The sequence below is a fragment of the Miscanthus floridulus genome, chromosome 5 (assembly GCF_019320115.1).
Source record: "Miscanthus floridulus cultivar M001 chromosome 5, ASM1932011v1, whole genome shotgun sequence".
NCBI lineage: Eukaryota > Viridiplantae > Streptophyta > Magnoliopsida > Poales > Poaceae > Miscanthus > Miscanthus floridulus.
The window spans coordinates 78,147,933-78,169,789 of record NC_089584.1 but is presented as its reverse complement, the minus strand read 5'-3'; the positions used below and the strand labels follow the sequence as shown (position 1 = coordinate 78,169,789).

Genomic DNA, 21,857 nt, shown 5'->3' with positions numbered 1-21,857 from the left:
CAAATGGAAAAACTCAAAACTACAAAGTTATAGATCTCATCGAGGTATACAATTTACATATAAAAATTATCTTCATCCGACATCGTATTGAAGGGTTTTCTATTTTTTGAAATTTGAGTCTCATCACGCGACAAAATTGTTTCACGCGTGATGAGACTCAAATTTTAAAAAATAGAAAACTCTTCGATACAATGTCGGATGAAGATAAGTTTTATATGTAAATTGTACACCTCGATGAGATCTACAACTTGTAGTTTTGAGTTTTTTCATTTGAGGACAGTAAGATGCTCGAAAAAATAATATAAAATTTCAGCACCATATTTTATCGCGTGATGAGACTCAAATTTCAAAAAATAAAAACTCTTCAATACGATGTTGGATGAAGATAATTTTTTATGTAAATTGTAGACCTCGATGAGATTTACAACTTTGTAGTTTTGAGCTTTTTCATTTGAGGACGTTAAGATGCTCAAAAAAATAATATAAAATTTCGGCGCTCCCGAAAATATCAAAAGTTACTGTTCACCCGCAAAACCGCCCAGAAGGTTGAAAGTTGAACTTTTTCGAGAGTTGGAGGGCCAAAGTTGTCTGGTTTTGAAGTTCGAGGTTGAAATCCGAACTTTGCTGCAAGTTGGAGGGTGTAAATTGGACTTAACCCTTTATTTTTTTATCAGTATCCGAACACCACATACGACAACCTCATATAACATCTAATGTGACATTGAAAACCTTAGGATCTAAACAAGGCCTTAGTATCGAATGCATCTGGCTGCGACAAGTGATTGATGAGCTCAGTATTGTGTTTGCACTGCTCCTGATCCGTGCCAAGACAACAAACATGATACAGTCGTAATGATGTTTCAGTATTGGAGAGAGAGAGGAGGAGGTTGCAATGCAGCTCAGTCCATTGCAAGATGTGTCACTCATCCAATCCAACCCATGGTTCCAGTGGCTCTGTTTGGATTATCCTATATTCGGTTTGTTTGGTTTCTTTTTTAGATCGGAATAATATTTTTCTCTCACAACAATTCAGCAGAAACAGTGTTTTTCAGCCAGTTTCAGCCAAGTTTCAAACCAGCGAACGGGGCCACTGACAGAGTTCTCTCTCTACATGCCCGCCACCGTGAATGTGATCACGTGGCACCCCATTCATCCATTCCTCCGTCGCCTTTGTAGCCAGCCCTGCATTCCTGATCCAGAGCCTACAGATGGCCGTTGCGTGTACGCTCCCACAGTGTTCGTTTCCCAATCGATCAACGGCCACATCATGCATGAACCCACATCCACATCCACATCCACTTGTCCCCCTGCCAAAGCCAAGGCTTTGCAAGGGAGAGATCATAACTCATGAGGAGCGAGATAAGAGAGGATAGCTCCAAGTACTCGTACTATGCATATATGGCCATCCCATGTTTTTTATTGCCTTAACCTTCGAATACAAGTTGTATCTAAACTCACGCACTAACTCACACTATAGACACACACGTCTATCTGAACCCACGCACTAACTCACACTACAGACACACACGCTCTAACACACTCACACCTCTAGTGCGTAAGCTAGATCTACAACTTATATCTAAAGCTAAAAGTATACGGCCGAGAGATATGACAGTAGTAGCTCATCCGTGCGAGGCAACCGAAATTAACAGAGAATAAATCCCCCAGCGAGTATCAGCACTCGAACCCGGTGGGCAGCCTGACCGCACGCTCAGCTGACCAACCAAGCACCAGCTGGTTCTCTGGCCATCCCATGTTGATGAGAGAAGGGTAGACAAAACAGGGACACTACCCTTCTGACTTCGTCTGATGATACGTACGCATACGTACTCCGGTGAGTGATGTCCAAGTCGCCATTCAATTTTCGCTGAGCAACTGATCTGGCGCTCATCAACTGCAAATGTTCCTGCTATGCATGCGCCATCCAACCAGAAACGCATCATCCATCATGGTACACTCAGCAAGCGAGCCAGTGGTACACACACAGGGCTGTAGGACCGTGTATCGAATCCAAAATGCTCGGTCGGTGTTGTCCAGAGCATGCACGGGTCATAACACCACTGCAGTTGGACCCCAGCTCTGTACAAGGTCAACATCAGAGAGATTTGGGACACAAAAATCCAACCAAGGATAGGGATATATATGGCTTTTGTCTGCATTACCAAATATATCATGCTGGATAAAAGGCAAACGGCACCAAGTTTGTTTAATCAGCTAGAAATGGTAAAAAGAAAAGGCAAGGATGAAGATCAACTTTAAACAGTTGTGGGATATCATTCATAACAGATGTGCTTGTACCAGCAACGGTTTCTCCAAACAAAATAGAAGCAGAATAGCAGATAGGCCTTAATTCAACAGACTACGTACACAGCACGGGCCTTGACTAATGAATTACATGATGTTGGGGGAGCATAGAGTACATGAGCAAGGTGCACCTATAAGGCCCATTATAAACATTGTGGTACAATGTAAACATTCAAAACTTCACAGCCCAGATAAACATGTCAACTATATTCATCAACTCTACAAGCTACAGCCGAGTCTTGGACAGAAATATACACAACAACATTTCTTCTGTCACCAATATGAAGATCGGCCTCAATGCCCAAATCAAAACCCTAAGCATGGGAGCATGTGAAAAGGTAACCTCTGCAAGATCCCGATTTCCACTGAAGTAGAATTCCTTCAGACTATAAGCCAAGGCCATCCAGCTTCAAATGAACAAAAAAGATATGCTTTCGCCACATGCATGTCCAAAAGAACAGTATGACAGCTCACCTTACAAAGGTTTGAAGATGTACACATTGACAATCGGAACAGGAAAAACAGCGGCAAGCCTCTGTTACTAAAGTAAATCCAGGATAGGTTGTTGTCCTGATGACGAGTTGGAATGAGGCGGCCTTGATGCTCGGGAGAGTGCTGACTGTCCCTGATTTCTATCCACGCCCTCTTCCAACTGAAGTGGATGGAGGAGGGGCAAGTCTGGGTGGGCCATGTGCGGCATTGTTGGCCGACATGGACAGTGATCCAAAATCAGATTTTGGTTGCATCATGCTTAGACCTGTACTGGAACTACTTGGATTGGAGAGACCTGTGCTCAATCCTCCAATTGGATTTCCAAAACCTAGAGCTGCATTGCCCTGATTCAAATAGCTGTCAGTTGAGTTCATGCCCATTAGATTAGACGTGTTTGACCAGCTCATTTGGTTTCTTTTCGTTTGCCCTATAGAATTCCCGCTGCCACCAAACCCTATGTTACCTGAGCTAAATCCAGAAATATTTTGATTTGTGCTCGGTCGATGCTCGGTTGCTGAAATGCTAGTAATCGTTGCTAGGTTTTGGGGGCCAATCAGCAAAAGGATCAATATCATCAAGTCCATCGCAAGACAACCTTCCAGAATCATTCTCCTTGCTAATAGACAAGGGTGCATTGAAGTCAGGATGACGAGCTTCTTCGAGGAGGCCACTCAATGTCAACAGGGACACATGAGCCAGAAGTTTGAGGTCCTGAACTGGGCACAAGAGATTGTAGTGATGGTTGTGGTTGCGCAGGTGGGATTGTAGCCGCTGTAACCTGAGAAACTAATGATGGCTGCTTTGCTTGGGTGCTCAAATCAAAGGGGAGTGTTGTGGATTGCTTTGTTTGAGTACTGAAGTCAAAAGGGTCTACTGAGGGTTGCATTGTTTGTGCACTAGAATCAACTGAGAGAGATGGAACACCGGTTTTCTTACTAGGACCCCAGTCTCATCCCATGCAGGGCTGCTCTTTGCAGCTGGTATTTGTCCTGACATAGGTTCAGAATGGATCCCATTTGCCAATGAAGGTGATGCTTTTACCTCTGTGTTCCCATTATCTGTAACAGTCACACCACGCTTCTCTTCAATCTTGCTGTAGAAATAGGTAGTAGTTTAGTTGACATATTGATGGACATGTGGAGAGCGATGCAGGATAAATGATACCTTGTAATGTCCATGACAAAAAGCATATACTTGGCAAATTGTTGTACATTCAGTTGATGTGCTGTGAGCAATGGGAAGATGAGAGGAATCACATATTCCGCAGCAAACTCAACATCCGCACTGGATCAATGAATGAGAGTAAATTGAGTATTACTGAGGTAAATGGCATGGGAAAAAAACCGCTCATAATTAAGCAATGGTAAAAAAGAGCATGTCAAGAGGACAAGACTAACTTGTTTATAGATTGCATTAGCAACACCAAGTGTGCACATAAGAGTTGGCGCAGTATGGTCAACAGCTGTGCAACGCCTAACAGTCTCCAGGATACCCAGTATACCTTCTTTGTCCAGGGATGGCACTAAGATCTCCTAAACAGCGCAAGCGCATTCACACGCACCTATAATGTAGGAACAATTAAGAACATAAGATAAGTTACAGTACAAAGTACAGAATGATGTATTCCTAACAGTGAGGCAGGAGCGCACAAGTACAGCACTACATAAGAAAAACATCAATATTCGCAAAACGAGTAGATAGAGAAAACGTGTGTGTGAGAGAGAGAGAACAATGCAACAATGGAATTCTAAAATGTCAATCTTGTTCAACAAGAATGAATTAGAATTAAGGTCAACTAAAACATCACTATACATTGGTAAACTACATGTTGCTATATTAACTAATATTTATGAGATAGGGGAAATGGATGAACTACTAAGTGAAACTATAATATACTTTGTGCACAGTTTATTTTGTTTCTTCTGCCCTTATTTAAATCCAAATATTTTTAAGGTGTAAAATTCTTTCTACTGTATTTCTAGAATCATTCAGGTTAAACACAGTAGTAATTTTGAGACCTAAAATCCTCTGCTGGTTGACAGGGAATTGATGATAAGGTTATCACAAGCGGTTTTCCTTGAAGGTGGCACTGAGTTTACAACCATCGTGGTTAATGTTGGGATTGCTAACAAAGTAACAACAGTGAGCCTGTTCTGCTTCCAACAGAAGTATGATACATATATTCTTTTAGCCATATTGTGATAATTTGTTTGCCTAGACACTCCATGAAAATACTTAAATCTATTGGTCAAATGTTAATTATATTCTTTCTCTGTATAAAGTGTGCAGTTTAATTTTAGCCACGGTTTATGCAGCTCCTAGCTCCCTGGCATGCACATAACTTAAATTCAGAGCAAATAGCAGAACTAGATGTTGTAGTATACTTTGATTTTCGTCATAATGTTTATGAAGTCTCCTTTAAAAACCTTGTTAAGTAGTTGTCCTATTAAGTATACTGTGAGGCTGTGAGGTTGTTGAGTGTAAACAAGTTAAGTAATCATTGAGTTAAATATATGCTATGTTCTTGAGGTTAATATGTGCCCTGCAGGAAGCAAGTGAAACTCAGAAAAGAAGCCCAGGGAGCCACTGGAGCCCTTCACCAATTTGTGGCTTGTTCTACCTAAATTCACACTTGTTATGATAGTACATAAACACATGCATGAAGTTTTGATCTTTGCATTGCATGTATTAGACAATATTTAATAAAGTACATTCCTGGCATTTTGTCTGTATGATGATGATGAAACAAATTGTATAGTATCATGTGTGACCTGGCATTAATATATATTTTTAAAAAAATCAATTCATTATCATAGACGCGTTTAGACAATCCGCGTATGTGATAGCCCCTCATCACATGCGCTAATTTCCTTTGTTAGCTGGCTTAGGTTCCTTCATGATTGTTTACCATGTTTTCAAAAAAATAATGATACTGTGGATTCAATTTTTATAATAGTACTTTCATTCTTGCATTGTGCTAAATTCAAATTTTGAATTTATGAAAGGGGATGCTACCAACATGGCACCTTTGAGAGGATGGAGGCTGGCAGTGGACGGCGTGGTGCTGGACTTAGAGAAAAGAAAACATATTCTACAATACCTCAACCTATTTGTTGATTTCTTATGTGTTTAGCACTGTTTTACTTTTGGAAAAATACTACAGAACATTAGAGTAACGTGTATTCCATGAAATCTGAAGCCGACAACCAGTTTGTCCCCCCATCTTGGCCATATGAGTCGTGACCAGTGATTGTTCATGAAATTGGTCAGATCAATGGCCTGCTAGTTTTTATGATATTTGAAGGGACTTTCATGCTTTTTTGGGGGACTTTAAATATAATAGCGCGCGCGCTTTCTCTCTCTCTCTTCTCTTTACATGTACCTTAATATATCTCATTCTATGCTTGAATACCAAGATGTGTATTATTTTTGCTTGTTTGATTTGCATTACGAAACATCTCATAGCGTTAGCATGGGCAATGCAGATGCAATGGAACTTATTCGTGGATTTATTGGCGCACGAAAGAAATTGATATCGAAGATTTCTTTCTGCCGATATAAAACGTTATCTTAGCCGCATCACGGCAAGGTATATACAGTATAGTTTGTGCGCCTGCGACGTTCTGCTCTCTTGCGACCGTGTTAATATCACGATCTTTGCCTTTTGGATTAAATGTCACTTTAACAGTCGGTACTTAATTTCACAGTATTGTTATCTTATTATGCGATCCCTAGTGTTTTTAGTATAAAAGTTTAGCTGTTCCGTAGCAACGTACGAGCACGAACCCTAGTCAAGAAAAAAGAAAAAGGAAATGAAAAAGAAAAAACTGCCTGAGCTGCTGCAGTCGTTGTGCTGCTACCTGATCTAACACTGGTTCCATGGATTCTTTTGCGCCCATTACAGGAGCGAGGCTGGAATAAAGAGCATGCCACAATGCCTGGATATATGCTGTACCTTGGCTAAACTTTACTACCTCCGTTTTCGTTTACTTGCCACCGAATTTTTACTGTAGCAATTTTAATCATACGTTTTTTTCTACAAAAGATTTTTTTAGATACATCAAGTTTTTACATATAAGTAAACACAAATGGAGGGAAGTACATCCCTAAAACAATATATATACTCCTACCCTACTGTACATGTTTTTTTTCCCTGGAGACTGACGAGTGTCGAGCATCTCAGAAGCGGCCGCGAAGATACTCCAGCACATAACAGCAGGCCGTGGCTGCATGACGATGGGCGGGGTAGTTACGCGGGCCGAGGTTGCTTTGCTTGAGCGGGTGCCAGTGACGTCACCACCTACGGCACCGGCGCTGAAAAGGCCGGCGGCGGGGTCGGGGTCGCGGCCGCAGCAGCCCGCACCATGACGCCCTACGGCCCTAGCCCGTAGGCGCGCGGGGTCCCCTCCCCTCCCGCACCGGTTCCCGGTCTCCCGGCCGTCGGGCGGCCCGGTTCGCTCGCCAGTCGCCACGTGAGTGTGGCGTCGCGGCACGTGCGGCGCCACACGGTGACGTGAGCTTTTGGAATTTCTCCTCCTCGATGCCGGGGATGCCGATGGTCAAGGACTGCGGTGACCTGCACTTTGCTTTGCTTTTGCTTGCTTGTTGTTAGGACCATTTGATCCAGCACATCCAGTAGGTGGTTGGATAGTTGAGATACTAGCATCCATTAACTGATTTGATCACACACGCTGTAATTTATAGTTAGGGAGAGGCAGACGACGCGTAACAGTAACACATGGATTTGGAGTTTAGAACAGGGTCCCTTGCTTGTCAGGCTAGGCACATTTTAGTCGAAAACCGAACACCGAACCGAACCGAACCGAAATATCGGTTTTTCGGTTCGGTTCGGTTTCGGTTTTCATTTCTGCGAACTACGGTTTTCGGTGACGGCTTCGGTTTTCTAGTGCTAATCGAATGGAGAACCGATATAATACCGAAGTTTCTCTTCGTATCGTCTTCCCTCCCCGCTTCCCCTCGGCCCTGCAGCACAAAGCCCACCTTGGTGGCCCATTTAGCGCAACCAGGCACCCCCAACCCACCACCTCGAGAAGCCCAGGCTGCCCCTAGCGCCCAGCCCCAGACCACAGTCCCTATCCCCGATTTCCCCAAACCCTAGAGCAGCGCGCGCAGCGGCTTAGGGGCACGAAGGCTAGCGAACGTTGCGGGCGGCCGGGGTAGGGCTGCAGCGGTGACACCGGCGCGAGCAGATAAGCGCGCGCGGGGCGGCGTCGCTCAGCCGGCGCGAGCAAGGGCGAGTGGGAGCAACGCGGGGCGCGAGCAGGACGGCCACGCGGCCATGGAGATGGAGGTTCAAGCGCTCGTGCACTGTGCTTCTGTTTGCATCGGTTTTTTTGGTTAAAACCAACAAACCGAAACTGAAGTTGTCGGTTTTAGCTGCTCTGAAAAACTGATTGGGTGTTACTTTCTGAAAACCGAATTTTTTATAAACCGATTAAACCGAATCGAAATGTCAGTTAAAACTGAATGCCCAGGCTGACTTGCTTGCATCGGATTCTCTACACGTGGGCCCTATCCAGTTCTTATCTACTCTCCCTTGTTCCTCTAAAAAAATCTACTTTCTCTCATGTCCTGCTCTAGATATCTCACAGTCTCACATCACACACGCACACACAGAACCACGCACATGCACGGCGGCCATGGCAAGGGCAATAGACGCACTAGGGAGGGTACAGCATTCATGTCAGGGCATTACTCCCTCGTCTCTAAACGTTTATCGTCATGATTTACGTACCGATAATTTTTAATTTAATTTATAAAAAATATATGTAATATTTTTATATCTAAATAAATTTATTAAAAAAGTAGATTTAAATATCTATCAATAATATTAATTATGTATTATAATATTATATATATATATATATATATATATATATATATATATATATATATATATATATATATATATATATATATATATATATATATAATCAAAGTTATTTATTAGGAAGAGAAGACGACAAACATTTAGGGGAGTACACGCTGCTACTAAAGAGTACACACCTCTACCTGCCTGCCCATAATCTGCATACTGGAATAATAACGCAACTTGAATGGTGAGTGACCGTTGTTGTGGCGCGCTCTCTCTCTCTCTTCAGTGACTTCACAGACTGGGTGGATTCCCGAGAGCTGTAGAGCATGCACGAGAAAGTTCCAGCGCCACGTCAACCTGGAGTTATCCGTTCATGGCATGCCGTGGTGGTCCTGTACAAACTTAATTGGCCACCGCTCCTGCCGGTAACTACAATTACTGCCTCACGTAACACACGGAAACGCATACGTATGCAGACACACGGAAGTCCCCCCTGTAGGCTGTAGCTGCTGTAGGCGACGCCTGCACAGTGCCTTGGAATTTGACGGGTGCACGGGCCGGGCTCACAAAATATACCCCCGAATCTACTGTGCGACGACGACGTACGAGTACTTGCATTGCCATCACACAGCAGTACACTTATGCCATGGCCACGTTTAGATTGCAAAAAATTACAACCCGATGAATAGTAGCGCTTTCGTCTTATTTGATAAATATTGTCCAATCGTAGACCAACTAAGCTTAAAAGATTCATCTCGTGATTTCCAACTAAACTGTGCAATTAGTTATTTTTTTACCTATATTTAATGCTCCATGCAAGCGGCTAAAAAACGATGTGATAGAGAGAGTGAAAAAACTTGAAATTTGGAGGTCATGTAAACAAGACCCATGTGCCCCTGTACTGTACAAGTCCCGGCGCGCGACGCGCAAGCTGAAGCTGCGGCGGGGGCACTAGCCAGAGCCCGGCCGCAGTACGTCCTCGATCGCCGCAGGCCCGGTGGCCCCTGACTTAGCCCTCGTTTAGGTCTCGCATCGAATGTTTAGACATATGTATAAAGTATTAGATATATACTAAAAAATAATTAATTATACAGTTTACGATTAATTTATGAGACGAATTTTTTTAAGCCTAGTTAGTCCATAATTTGACAACAAAGTGCTACCGTACACGTGTGCTCATGACGGATTAATTAGACTTAATAAATTCGTTTCGTAGTTTACTTACGGATTCTGTAATTTATTTTTGGGTTAAGTCCAATTTACACCCTCCAACTTGCAGCAAAGTTCGGATTTCAACCTCAAACTTCAAAGCTGGACAACTTTGGTCCTCCAACTCTCGAAAAAGTTCAACTTTCAACGTCCTTGGCGTTTTTGCGAGTGAACAGTAACTTTTGATATTTTCGAGAGCGCCAAAATTTTATATTATTTTTTCGAGCATCTTAACGTCCTCAAATGAAAAAACTTAAAACTACAAAGTTGTAAATCTCATCGAGGTCTACAATTTACATATAAAAATTATCTTCATCCGACATCGTATTGAAGGGTTTTCTATTTTTTGAAATTTGAGTCTCATCACGCGATAAAATATGGTGCTGAAATTTTATATTATTTTTTCGAGCATCTTACTCTCCTCAAATGGAAAAACTCAAAACTACAAAGTTATAGATCTCATCGAGGTATACAATTTACATATAAAAATTATCTTCATCCGACATCGTATTGAAGGGTTTTCTATTTTTTGAAATTTGAGTCTCATCACGCGACAAAATTGTTTCACGCGTGATGAGACTCAAATTTTAAAAAATAGAAAACTCTTCGATACAATGTCGGATGAAGATAAGTTTTATATGTAAATTGTACACCTCGATGAGATCTACAACTTGTAGTTTTGAGTTTTTTCATTTGAGGACAGTAAGATGCTCGAAAAAATAATATAAAATTTCAGCACCATATTTTATCGCGTGATGAGACTCAAATTTCAAAAAATAAAAAACTCTTCAATACGATGTTGGATGAAGATAATTTTTTATGTAAATTGTAGACCTCGATGAGATTTACAACTTTGTAGTTTTGAGCTTTTTCATTTGAGGACGTTAAGATGCTCAAAAAAATAATATAAAATTTCGGCGCTCCCGAAAATATCAAAAGTTACTGTTCACCCGCAAAACCGCCCAGAAGGTTGAAAGTTGAACTTTTTCGAGAGTTGGAGGGCCAAAGTTGTCTGGTTTTGAAGTTCGAGGTTGAAATCCGAACTTTGCTGCAAGTTGGAGGGTGTAAATTGGACTTAACCCTTTATTTTTTTATCAGTATCCGAACACCACATACGACAACCTCATATAACATCTAATGTGACATTGAAAACCTTAGGATCTAAACAAGGCCTTAGTATCGAATGCATCTGGCTGCGACAAGTGATTGATGAGCTCAGTATTGTGTTTGCACTGCTCCTGATCCGTGCCAAGACAACAAACATGATACAGTCGTAATGATGTTTCAGTATTGGAGAGAGAGAGGAGGAGGTTGCAATGCAGCTCAGTCCATTGCAAGATGTGTCACTCATCCAATCCAACCCATGGTTCCAGTGGCTCTGTTTGGATTATCCTATATTCGGTTTGTTTGGTTTCTTTTTTAGATCGGAATAATATTTTTCTCTCACAACAATTCAGCAGAAACAGTGTTTTTCAGCCAGTTTCAGCCAAGTTTCAAACCAGCGAACGGGGCCACTGACAGAGTTCTCTCTCTACATGCCCGCCACCGTGAATGTGATCACGTGGCACCCCATTCATCCATTCCTCCGTCGCCTTTGTAGCCAGCCCTGCATTCCTGATCCAGAGCCTACAGATGGCCGTTGCGTGTACGCTCCCACAGTGTTCGTTTCCCAATCGATCAACGGCCACATCATGCATGAACCCACATCCACATCCACATCCACTTGTCCCCCTGCCAAAGCCAAGGCTTTGCAAGGGAGAGATCATAACTCATGAGGAGCGAGATAAGAGAGGATAGCTCCAAGTACTCGTACTATGCATATATGGCCATCCCATGTTTTTTATTGCCTTAACCTTTGAATACAAGTTGTATCTAAACTCACGCACTAACTCACACTATAGACACACACGTCTATCTGAACCCACGCACTAACTCACACTACAGACACACACGCTCTAACACACTCACACCTCTAGTGCGTAAGCTAGATCTACAACTTATATCTAAAGCTAAAAGTATACGGCCGAGAGATATGACAGTAGTAGCTCATCCGTGCGAGGCAACCGAAATTAACAGAGAATAAATCCCCCAGCGAGTATCAGCACTCGAACCCGGTGGGCAGCCTGACCGCACGCTCAGCTGACCAACCAAGCACCAGCTGGTTCTCTGGCCATCCCATGTTGATGAGAGAAGGGTAGACAAAACAGGGACACTACCCTTCTGACTTCGTCTGATGATACGTACGCATACGTACTCCGGTGAGTGATGTCCAAGTCGCCATTCAATTTTCGCTGAGCAACTGATCTGGCGCTCATCAACTGCAAATGTTCCTGCTATGCATGCGCCATCCAACCAGAAACGCATCATCCATCATGGTACACTCAGCAAGCGAGCTAGTGGTACACACACAGGGCTGTAGGACCGTGTATCGAATCCAAAATGCTCGGTCGGTGTTGTCCAGCGCATGCACGGGTCATAACACCACTGCAGTTGGACCCCAGCTCTGTACAAGGTCAACATCAGAGATTTGGGACACAAAAATCCAACCAAGGGCATGTTTAGTTCCACCAAAATCCAAACTTTGGCACTATAAAAAAAGAAGATTCCTCGTCACATTGAACTTGTGGTATATGCATGAAGTACTAAATGTTGACGAAATTAAAAAACTAATTGCACAGTTTGGTTGTACTTTACGAGACGAACGTTGAGTCTAATTAGTCAACAATTGGACAATTATTACCAAATACAAACGAAATGCTACAGTAAGTGATTTCGGCGGCGCCGATTCCAGGGAACTAAACATGGCGCAAGGATAGGGATATATATGGCTTTTGTCTGCATTACCAAATATATCATGCTGGATAAAAGGCAAACGGCACCAAGTTTGTTTAATCAGCTAGAAATGGTAAAGGGAAAAGGCAAGAATGAAGATCAACTTTAAACAGTTGTGGGATATCATTCATAACAGATGTGCTTGTACCAGCAACGGTTTCTCCAAACAAAATAGAAGCAGAATAGCAGATAGGCCTTAATTCAACAGACTACGTACACAGCACGGGCCTTGACTAATGAATTACATGATGTTGGGGGAGCATAGAGTACATGAGCAAGGTGCACCTATAAGGCCCATTATAAACATTGTGGTACAATGTAAACATTCAAAACTTCACAGCCCAGATAAACATGTCAACTATATTCATCAACTCTACAAGCTACAGCCGAGTTTGGACAGAAATATACACAACAACATTTCTTCTGTCACCAATATGAAGATCGCCTCAATGCCCAAATCAAAACCCTAAGCATGGGAGCATGTGAAAAGGTAACCTCTGCAAGATCCCGATTTCCACGAAGTAGAATTCCTTCAGACTATAAGCCAAGGCCATCCAGCTTCAAATGAACAAAAAAGATATGCTTTCGCCACATGCATGTCCAAAAGAACAGTATGACGCTCACCTTACAAAGGTTTGAAGATGTACACATTGACAATCGGAACAGGAAAAACAGCGGCAAGCCTCTGTTACTAAAGTAAATCCAGGATAGGTTGTTGTCCTGATGACGAGTTGGAATGAGGCGGCCTTGATGCTCGGGAGAGTGCTGACTGTCCCTGATTTCTACCACGCCCTCTTCCAACTGAAGTGGATGGAGGAGGGGCAAGTCTGGGTGGGCCATGTGCGGCATTGTTGGCCGACATGGACAGTGATCCAAAATCAGATTTTGGTTGCATCATGCTTAGACATGTACTGGAACTACTTGGATTGGAGAGACCTGTGCTCAATCCTCCAATTGGATTTCCAAAACCTAGAGCTGCATTGCCCTGATTCAAATAGCTGTCAGTTGAGTTCATGCCCATTAGATTAGACGTGTTTGACCAGCTCATTTGGTTGCTTTTCGTTTGCCCTATAGAATTCCCGCTGCCACCAAACCCTATGTTACCTGAGCTAAATCCAGAAATATTTTGATTTGTGCTCGGTCGATGCTCGGTTGCTGAAATGCTAGTATCGTTGCTAGGTTTTGGGGGCCAATCAGCAAAAGGATCAATATCATCAAGTCCATCGCAAGACAACCTTCCAGAATCATTCTCCTTGCTAATAGACAAGGGTGCATTGAAGTCAGATGACGAGCTTCTTCGAGGAGGCCACTCAATGTCAACAGGGACACATGAGCCAGAAGTTTGAGGTCCTGAACTGGGCACAAGAGATTGTAGTGATGGTTGTGGTTGCGCAGGTGGGATTGTAGCCGCTGTAACCTGAGAAACTAATGATGGCTGCTTTGCTTGGGTGCTCAAATCAAAGGGGAGTGTTGTGGATTGCTTTGTTTGAGTACTGAAGTCAAAAGGGTCTACTGAGGGTTGCATTGTTTGTGCACTAGAATCAACTGAGAGAGATGGAACACCGGTTTTCTTACTAGGACCCCAGTCCTTCATCCCATGCAGGGCTGCTCTTTGCAGCTGGTATTTGTCCTGACATAGGTTCAGAATGGATCCCATTTGCCAATGAAGGTGATGCTTTTACCTCTGTGTTCCCATTATCTGTAACAGTCACACCACGCTTCTCTTCAATCTTGCTGTAGAAATAGGTAGTAGTTTAGTTGACATATTGATGGACATGTGGAGAGCGATGCAGGATAAATGATACCTTGTAATGTCCATGACAAAAAGCATATACTTGGCAAATTGTTGTACATTCAGTTGATGTGCTGTGAGCAATGGGAAGATGAGAGGAATCACATATTCCGCAGCAAACTCAACACCGCACTGGATCAATGAATGAGAGTAAATTGAGTATTACTGAGGTAAATGGCATGGGAAAAAACCGCTCATAATAAAGCAATGGTAAAAAAGAACATGTCAAGAAGACAAGACTAACTTGTTTATAGATTGCATTAGCAACACCAAGTGTGCACATAAGAGTTGGCGCAGTATGGTCAACAGCTGTGCAACGCCTAACAGTCTCCAAGATACCCAGTATACCTTCTTTGTCCAGGGATGGCATAAGATCTCCTAAACACCGCAGCGCATTCACACGCACCTATAATGTAGGAACAATTAAGAACATAAGATAAGTTACAGTACAAAGTACAGAATGATGTATTCCTAACAGTGAGGCAGGAGCGCACAAGTACAGCACTACATAAGAAAAAACATCAAATATTCGCAAAACGAGTAGATAGAGAAAACGTGTGTGTGAGAGAGAGAGAACAATGCAACAATGGAATTCTAAAATGTCAATCTTGTTCAACAAGAATGAATTAGAATTAAGGTCAACTAAAACATCACTATACATTGGTAAACTACATGTTGCTAATATTAGGGGCGTACCCAGTGCAGAGAGCTCCCGCTCTGTGCGGGGTCTGGGGAAGGGTGTTAGTGGCAAGCCTTACCCTCGCCTGTGCAATGCGAGGAGACCGCGACTCGAACCCGGGACCTTCCGGTCACAGACGGTAAGACTCTACCGCTTGCACCAGGCCCGCCCTTCTACTTGTTGCTAATATTACTTGAGAAAAAACAAAATGTAAAGCACTACGACTTCAATAAACATATTATGCAGCATTACTAAACTTAGGGCCACCGGCCATCAGTAAGATATATTGGTATAAGAGCAGACCAGAGACACAGGAAAGTAACAAGCAGCATGAAAGTTCATAATAACATAAGAAAACAAGCATTCAGTGTTAAAGGGTTCCTATCCTTTGCTTTTCTCGTATGAGCCTGCTAGAACACAAAAGAGGCAGTAGCATTCCATTTTATAAAAGTTTGCGGTATTCCAATGCTTTAATGTGTGTTCATATGATTACAGATAATAAGTACATTGCCAAATATAATAGACTATAGTATATACTGTGCATACCGCAGCAACTGTGGTCTTTAGAGCTAATCCATGCACACGAGGAAGCACAGCCTGTTTGACTAGCTGCACAAGAAAAAATTTATTACATGATCACATAACATGCATGCCTTGCACATACACTGTAACCCACTGGTCAAGTGAGTTCAAACAGTCTTAAAAAAAGGGGTATCATTTTTGTACTGGTCAATCAAATGATTAATCTTCATTCTTTAGTATAGCAAAACAGTAACCTTGGTGTCAAGTTGACGAGACAGTGGTACTGTTCGACGCAGAACTTCTTCCTGTAACCGGGGATCATTGTCATCATAAGCTCGGACCAGCATTGGAAGAACATGTGATATCAAATGTTCCTGTGTGGCCTGCAGAAGACAAATATCCTGGTCACAAAGCACCATGCAAAAAAAAAGAACTAATTAAACTACATGTTAATAACAATCATTTGTGGATTAAGGGCACCATTCCATTCAGTCACATAGATAACACAAAGGAATAATGTAGTCTATCGATATTTCACAAGTAACCCTGATTACCTTGTTAATGATGAGATCTGCATGCTTCACAAGCAGAAGTAGAGTTTCACCTGATGCTGAAGTAAACACTGGAACAAGCGCAGGCAGTGTTGCGAGTTCAAAATCCCCTTTATCCTGTAAAAGAGCCAAAAGTAACCGCATTTTCAGAATAGTCACATCAAAAAGGTCAGTACATAAAATATCCTGAAATGCATTTGCTTCAAAAAAAAACCTAGTATTCAATTCTACTTGTGGATCTTGCACATAGAATGACATAAACCACATGTAGTTAGGACTTAGGATTTTACTACAGTGATGCATATTTGACATGGAAAGCACTAGCGTTAAAAATAGATACAAGGATGGGATTCCATAATACTCTTTGAATGGACAGAAACTCTATTCATGCATTAAAATGGTACAAATGAGAAACAGCAGAAATAACCTGAGATTCTGCTATCGTTAGAACCATAGGCAAAATCATTGGCTGCATAACCATGTTGCGTAACTCAGCACAAAGAGGAGGAAGAACCTGGTTGCAAAGTGTGAGTCAGCTTTGAAATAACCAATGGATCAAATAAATATAAGGCTGTTCTTTTTCCTAGACAAAACAATTTGAAAGGAACAAACAGGAAAAAAACAGAATCACAATGTCAGAATGGGTCAACCAGAGAATTGATTCATATTTGTGACAAATTTAAGATCTAGAAATTGAGGTTTAGATATTCTTTTATTTATTTCCAACTCTCCATACAGGGAGTACCACATGCTGATAGCAATAGCAACCAAACATTATGGGATCTGGGTAGATGTATCAGTTTAATTTGACATATGCAGGTTTCAGTAGCTTCAATGAAGTGATACATAACAAAATGATGCTCACAGAGAGTAGACACATGGGGGGTAGCATTGATCGGAAGAAGACAGAATGGATTTCAGTACTGAACATACTTTATATCGAAGAACTCGGGAATCGAAATCCTTCCACATATCTGATAATGCCTTCAAAAACTCTGTCTTCTGCATATTATCTCTCTCCTGAAAGGAATGGTATCTTAAAAATTAGAACCATTTTTAGGTACCAAATTGTGTCGTTTCATTCTCTAGTCAAGAAGGCAAGATTCTTGCTGCTGTGTTGACAGGTATAACTCAAACAATCTAGTCAAAGGTGACTTTCAGACAGCAAAGAAGCACACCAGTGGGCGACACAAAATCTCCGTTGATCAAGGAAAATAAGCAAATGATCAAGGAAGCAAAGAAGCAACCTTTGAACTTATCCAGGAAAATAAACTAAAGGGGAATAACAAATACATACAAGCAAATGATCAAGGAAACGAAGAGCGCGCAACCTCGTATCATCCCGGAAGAAAGGAGAACCTGCAGAAACGGTAGCATTTTAAAAATCATTTCGTGAAACTTATCAGTGGTGGTCATGATTTACCCCACCAGTGGGCGACACAAAATCTCCGTTGATTTTCCCTTAAATGAGGGAAAGAAAGGTGTTACACACCTGTAGAGGCCATAGCACTAGGACGCGATACTGCATCCATCGATAGCATCCTTTGCAAATGCGATACCAAATCAGAAGGAATATTAGAAAAGGCTTCACTTGTTAAATATGTCAAGGCATTCATGTACTGCAAGAATAGGGGGAAACATCAGAATAGGAGCTGTCAAACGTGGATACAACCCGAACAAGATGGTCTACTTGCAAAACTGAAGTGGAGTGTAAAATATACAGTTCAGACCATTAATGCTAAAAGAACAAATCTATATTGGGTAAATGCCATCGATCAGATTTTAAAACATACCATTTTAACATTGTTATGGCAGTCCAGAAGTGGTCTACGAGCAACCAGATGGTAAGCTAGACATCCAAAGCTAAACATGTCGCAAGCAGAGCCAACTTTAGAATCTCCACTTCGGACCAATTCTGGTGCAGTATAGTTCAACGATGGTTGAAGAGGTAAAGCTGTATCCTCGACATCATAGTCCTAGAAAGAAACCAAGCAGATAAATTGGCAACAGTTCAGAGCATTGGAATGCAAAAACAAGCAGGGTTCACGAAACAGATCATAAAGTCACCAATCACAGAAGATGTCACTAAAGCACTGAGCCATGGGTAATAATGAAGCACTAAATATGCTTAGTTGTCTATTAATAACTTAACCATGGAGCGGTCTAATAATGACTAGCATAGGTTTGTGGTGCACATTGTATATGCAGTTAAAAATCCCAGCAGTAGCAATGTGCTACACGCAATCGCCACATGACAGTAGTGGTATATTTTTAAAGTTGATACGAAAAGATCAGTTCATGTCTAGAAGAAACTCTATGCCAGAAAAATATTTATCATGCAGAACTACATGACAGTTTAGAAATTAATTTGAACCATATAAATTCGGTGGAATATTTTCTGCTACAGCAAGCTTCAAAGGGACAATACAGGATTAGTCAATGTTCTCCAAATATGGTAAAAGAATCTGCAAATTAAAGCCACCAAAATGACAAACTAAATGTAGATTACTTACTAACCGAATAATGGAATAGCTGTGATGAAGTCAAACCACCTGTGGCTTGATCAACCGAAAGAGCAAAACCAAACCCACCAAGCTTCCAAGATCCATTAGAAGTTATAAAGACCGTCTGAAAAAGAAGTAAGATCAGTACAGTACACTAGTGTAGAACTCAATGTTGGCGTAATGGATAACAAGCAAGTAACATCGAACTCATTAGGTATTATGCAGATTCATTTGCAGATATATTAGATACCATGTGGTGCTAAACCATCAGTTCAGAGAGCAACATACATTACAAGGCTCCATATATAGAGAACAATGTGAACAAACGAAATTGCAATTCGAGGAAAATAATTATGTCCAACAAGCATTGAGTTTTTCAGCAACTAAGTGCAAGTACAAAAAAAAGCATCATATACTACATAGCAAGCCTAAATCACAGAGTGACCTTAGGATCACCAAGGGGGACGGCGGCAAGGCAGAATAACTATGTTAAAATGACAAGAGAACACAAAAACTTTGGGATTGTAATAGGAAAAGGACAGAGCAAATCAATTATATCAATAACAGAAAAAGAACAAGCAGAAAATTATAAGGCAGAAGAATGGTCATGCATAGTAACCTCAGGCGATATAGCTCGATGGGCAAGATGAGCATTGTTATGAAGAAAATCCAATGTCTCCGCAACTTGTAGCAGTCCATGTTTGATCTCAAGTAGCCCCATTTCCTGAAACGCAAAAAAGAAATTAGCAAATTGCTGGATTGAAAGATGTGATCATAATTTGGCTATCCAAACAATTGTCATGACTAAGGCACCACTTGATACACAGAAATACAAGGAACATATAATCTACAGGCACCATTCACCACTTATATGACCTGAGAAGTTCCAACTCCACAGGATACCAGATAGTAAAATAGAAATTTTACAGTCGAAAATCGCAAGAATCTCAGTCAAACCTCATGTTTGGATACAATTCTGATTATCTAAAGTCCTACCAAACGCCAGTAGCAGGGTTAGTGTAACAAGTGAGATTAGATAATCTCAGAAGATTTTTACAAGTCAGTGGTGTATAACTTAGGAAGCAAAAGAACCATGTAAACTCCCAGGAAAAATTACAAGTTTTGATACATCGGTCCAACAAGGATGCCATTTTTTAAGGAAGGTTTGTTGCAAAATTTTAGAAGTACAAAAACTATACTCATTTTGCAGGTTTTATGGACTGTGACACTGCCAAATGCTGCATTAGAAACGTAAACGATATCTTCTTAGATCATGCCTCTGTAATTCTCTGACATTTGCTAATCAATAATGGCATGAACAGCTAAAACTAGAAACAATCGCCAGTTTTCCACTCCCATACCAACACTAATCACCTTAACTTGTTAGCCAGTTTTGAATGCAGTAGCAACAAGTAACAAGAAAACATGACAAACTTTTATCCTTCAGTCTTGTAGCCTTCCTAGCAGTAAATTAAATTGCCTAAGGTCGATGCTAGGTAGTATATACACTGACAGGCAGAGTTAAAACAAAAACACGAGATGTCAAAGTCGTACCATGCCCTTGAGCTCCTTGGGCACCTTGCCGACGTTGTCAAGGCACCCGAGCGCGTTAGCTACGGAGGCGAAGACGGGCTCGGTGGCCATGGCCATGGCGGCCTTGGTCTCGTCGAGCGCCTGCACGACGTGGAGCACGCCCGGGTGGCGCAGGCGCACGAGCCGCGCCGCGTCGGCGCGGACGAGGTCGAGGAAGGCGTCCTCGGCCGCCTTCGACAGCCCCGTCCGCGCCCGCGCCTCGGCGAGGGCGCGCTTGTCGAGCACCCAGACGGAGACGACGGGGTAGGGCGCCGAGGGGGCGCCAGTCCCGAGGCCGCGCCGTGTAGATCCGCCACGCGAGCCCCGGTCCGCCGGACCCGGCCTGGTCCAGCAGCTCGTAGTCCTGCAGCGGGCGCGGGCCCGTCACCTCCTGCACCGTCGTGGACACCGTCTTCTCGATCACCGCCGACGCCTTCGCCAGCGCCTGCGTCAGGGTCTTCATGTTGAGCGCCATCGCCCCCAATCCTGCCGCCGCTAGCCGCTGCCTCCGGCGAGATCTGGGAGGTCCCCGGCCGCGGTGGTGGATTTTCCTCTTGGAGGGGGGTCGCCTGATCGGTCGGTGGCAGCGCGTGTTTGGTTTAATTACTTTACGGGTGTGTTTTTATTTTTATTTTGTTTTTAATAGGTTTTCTAGGGGAGAAGCAGCTCGTGTGCCATGTGCCATGTGAGACCGCCGCGAGCGAGGGGAGGAATGGAGGATGATGCTTCGTCGCGAAGGGGACGAGAAGGGGATTCTTGGTTCGATCTGGGCCGTATGTTCTACGTGTTTTTGGCCGGGATGGACGGCTGGGATGCGGCATTTTGGTAGGCGTGGCGTCGTGGTCCTGTCGGGAGACAACGGCGTGGCTGGGATGCGGTTACTAAGGGTGCGTTGGTTTGAGGGTTTGAAGGGGTGGAATGGGTTGGACTCAGTTGAAGAGGTGTTAGGTTGAAAAGGTAGTGGGTTGGGTTTATCCCAGTAAAGAAATATTCTCCTTAGATGCGGGTTGGATGCATCCGTTCAAAACGAGCGGACGCATCCAACCCACATGCACGGCAGCGTCCTCCGTTTCCTGCGCGAGAGGAGGAGCTGGCGCGAGGGGCGCGGGCCTCGGCCTCCGGCACCGCATGAGGCTGCTTCGGCCATGGCGAGCCGCGCATGGGGAGAGGCAGGGGCTGGTGGAGGCCGGCGGGGAGGAGGGTAGCGGCCGGCATCAGGGAGAAGGGAGGGGCGGGCGGCAGCACAAATAGAGAGGGAGACAGCAACAAGAAGCTGCGGGGAGGACGATGGCCGGGAGCAGTAAGGAGGGTGGCGCCCATGCCGGCCCTGCCCTGGTCCCCGGCCGTAGCGCTCCTCCGGATCTGGGCGAGCAGCGGCACGGGAGGACCTCCTCCGGCGCGGCGACCCCAGGCCACGACGGAGCAACGGCGTGGCCAGGGCGGTGCTCGGGGAGGTGGCAGCCATGGCGGGCGAGCTTGGGCTTGGGCAAGCAGCGGCCATGGCAGGTGACCGCGAGGTCGGGAAGGTGGCGGCCATGGCAGGCGAGCTCGAGCTCAGGGAGGT

At 43.3% G+C, this 21,857-nt stretch overlaps 2 pseudogenes; both read right to left on the bottom strand.

Annotated features, from left to right (window-relative positions):
* Positions 1 to 2,779: 2,779 nt before the first annotated feature.
* LOC136454798 (SCY1-like protein 2 B) lies at positions 2,780 to 7,162 on the bottom strand (annotated as a pseudogene).
* Positions 7,163 to 12,774: 5,612 nt separating this feature from the next.
* LOC136450102 (SCY1-like protein 2 B) lies at positions 12,775 to 20,774 on the bottom strand (annotated as a pseudogene).
* Between the last annotated feature and the right edge of the window lie 1,083 nt (positions 20,775 to 21,857).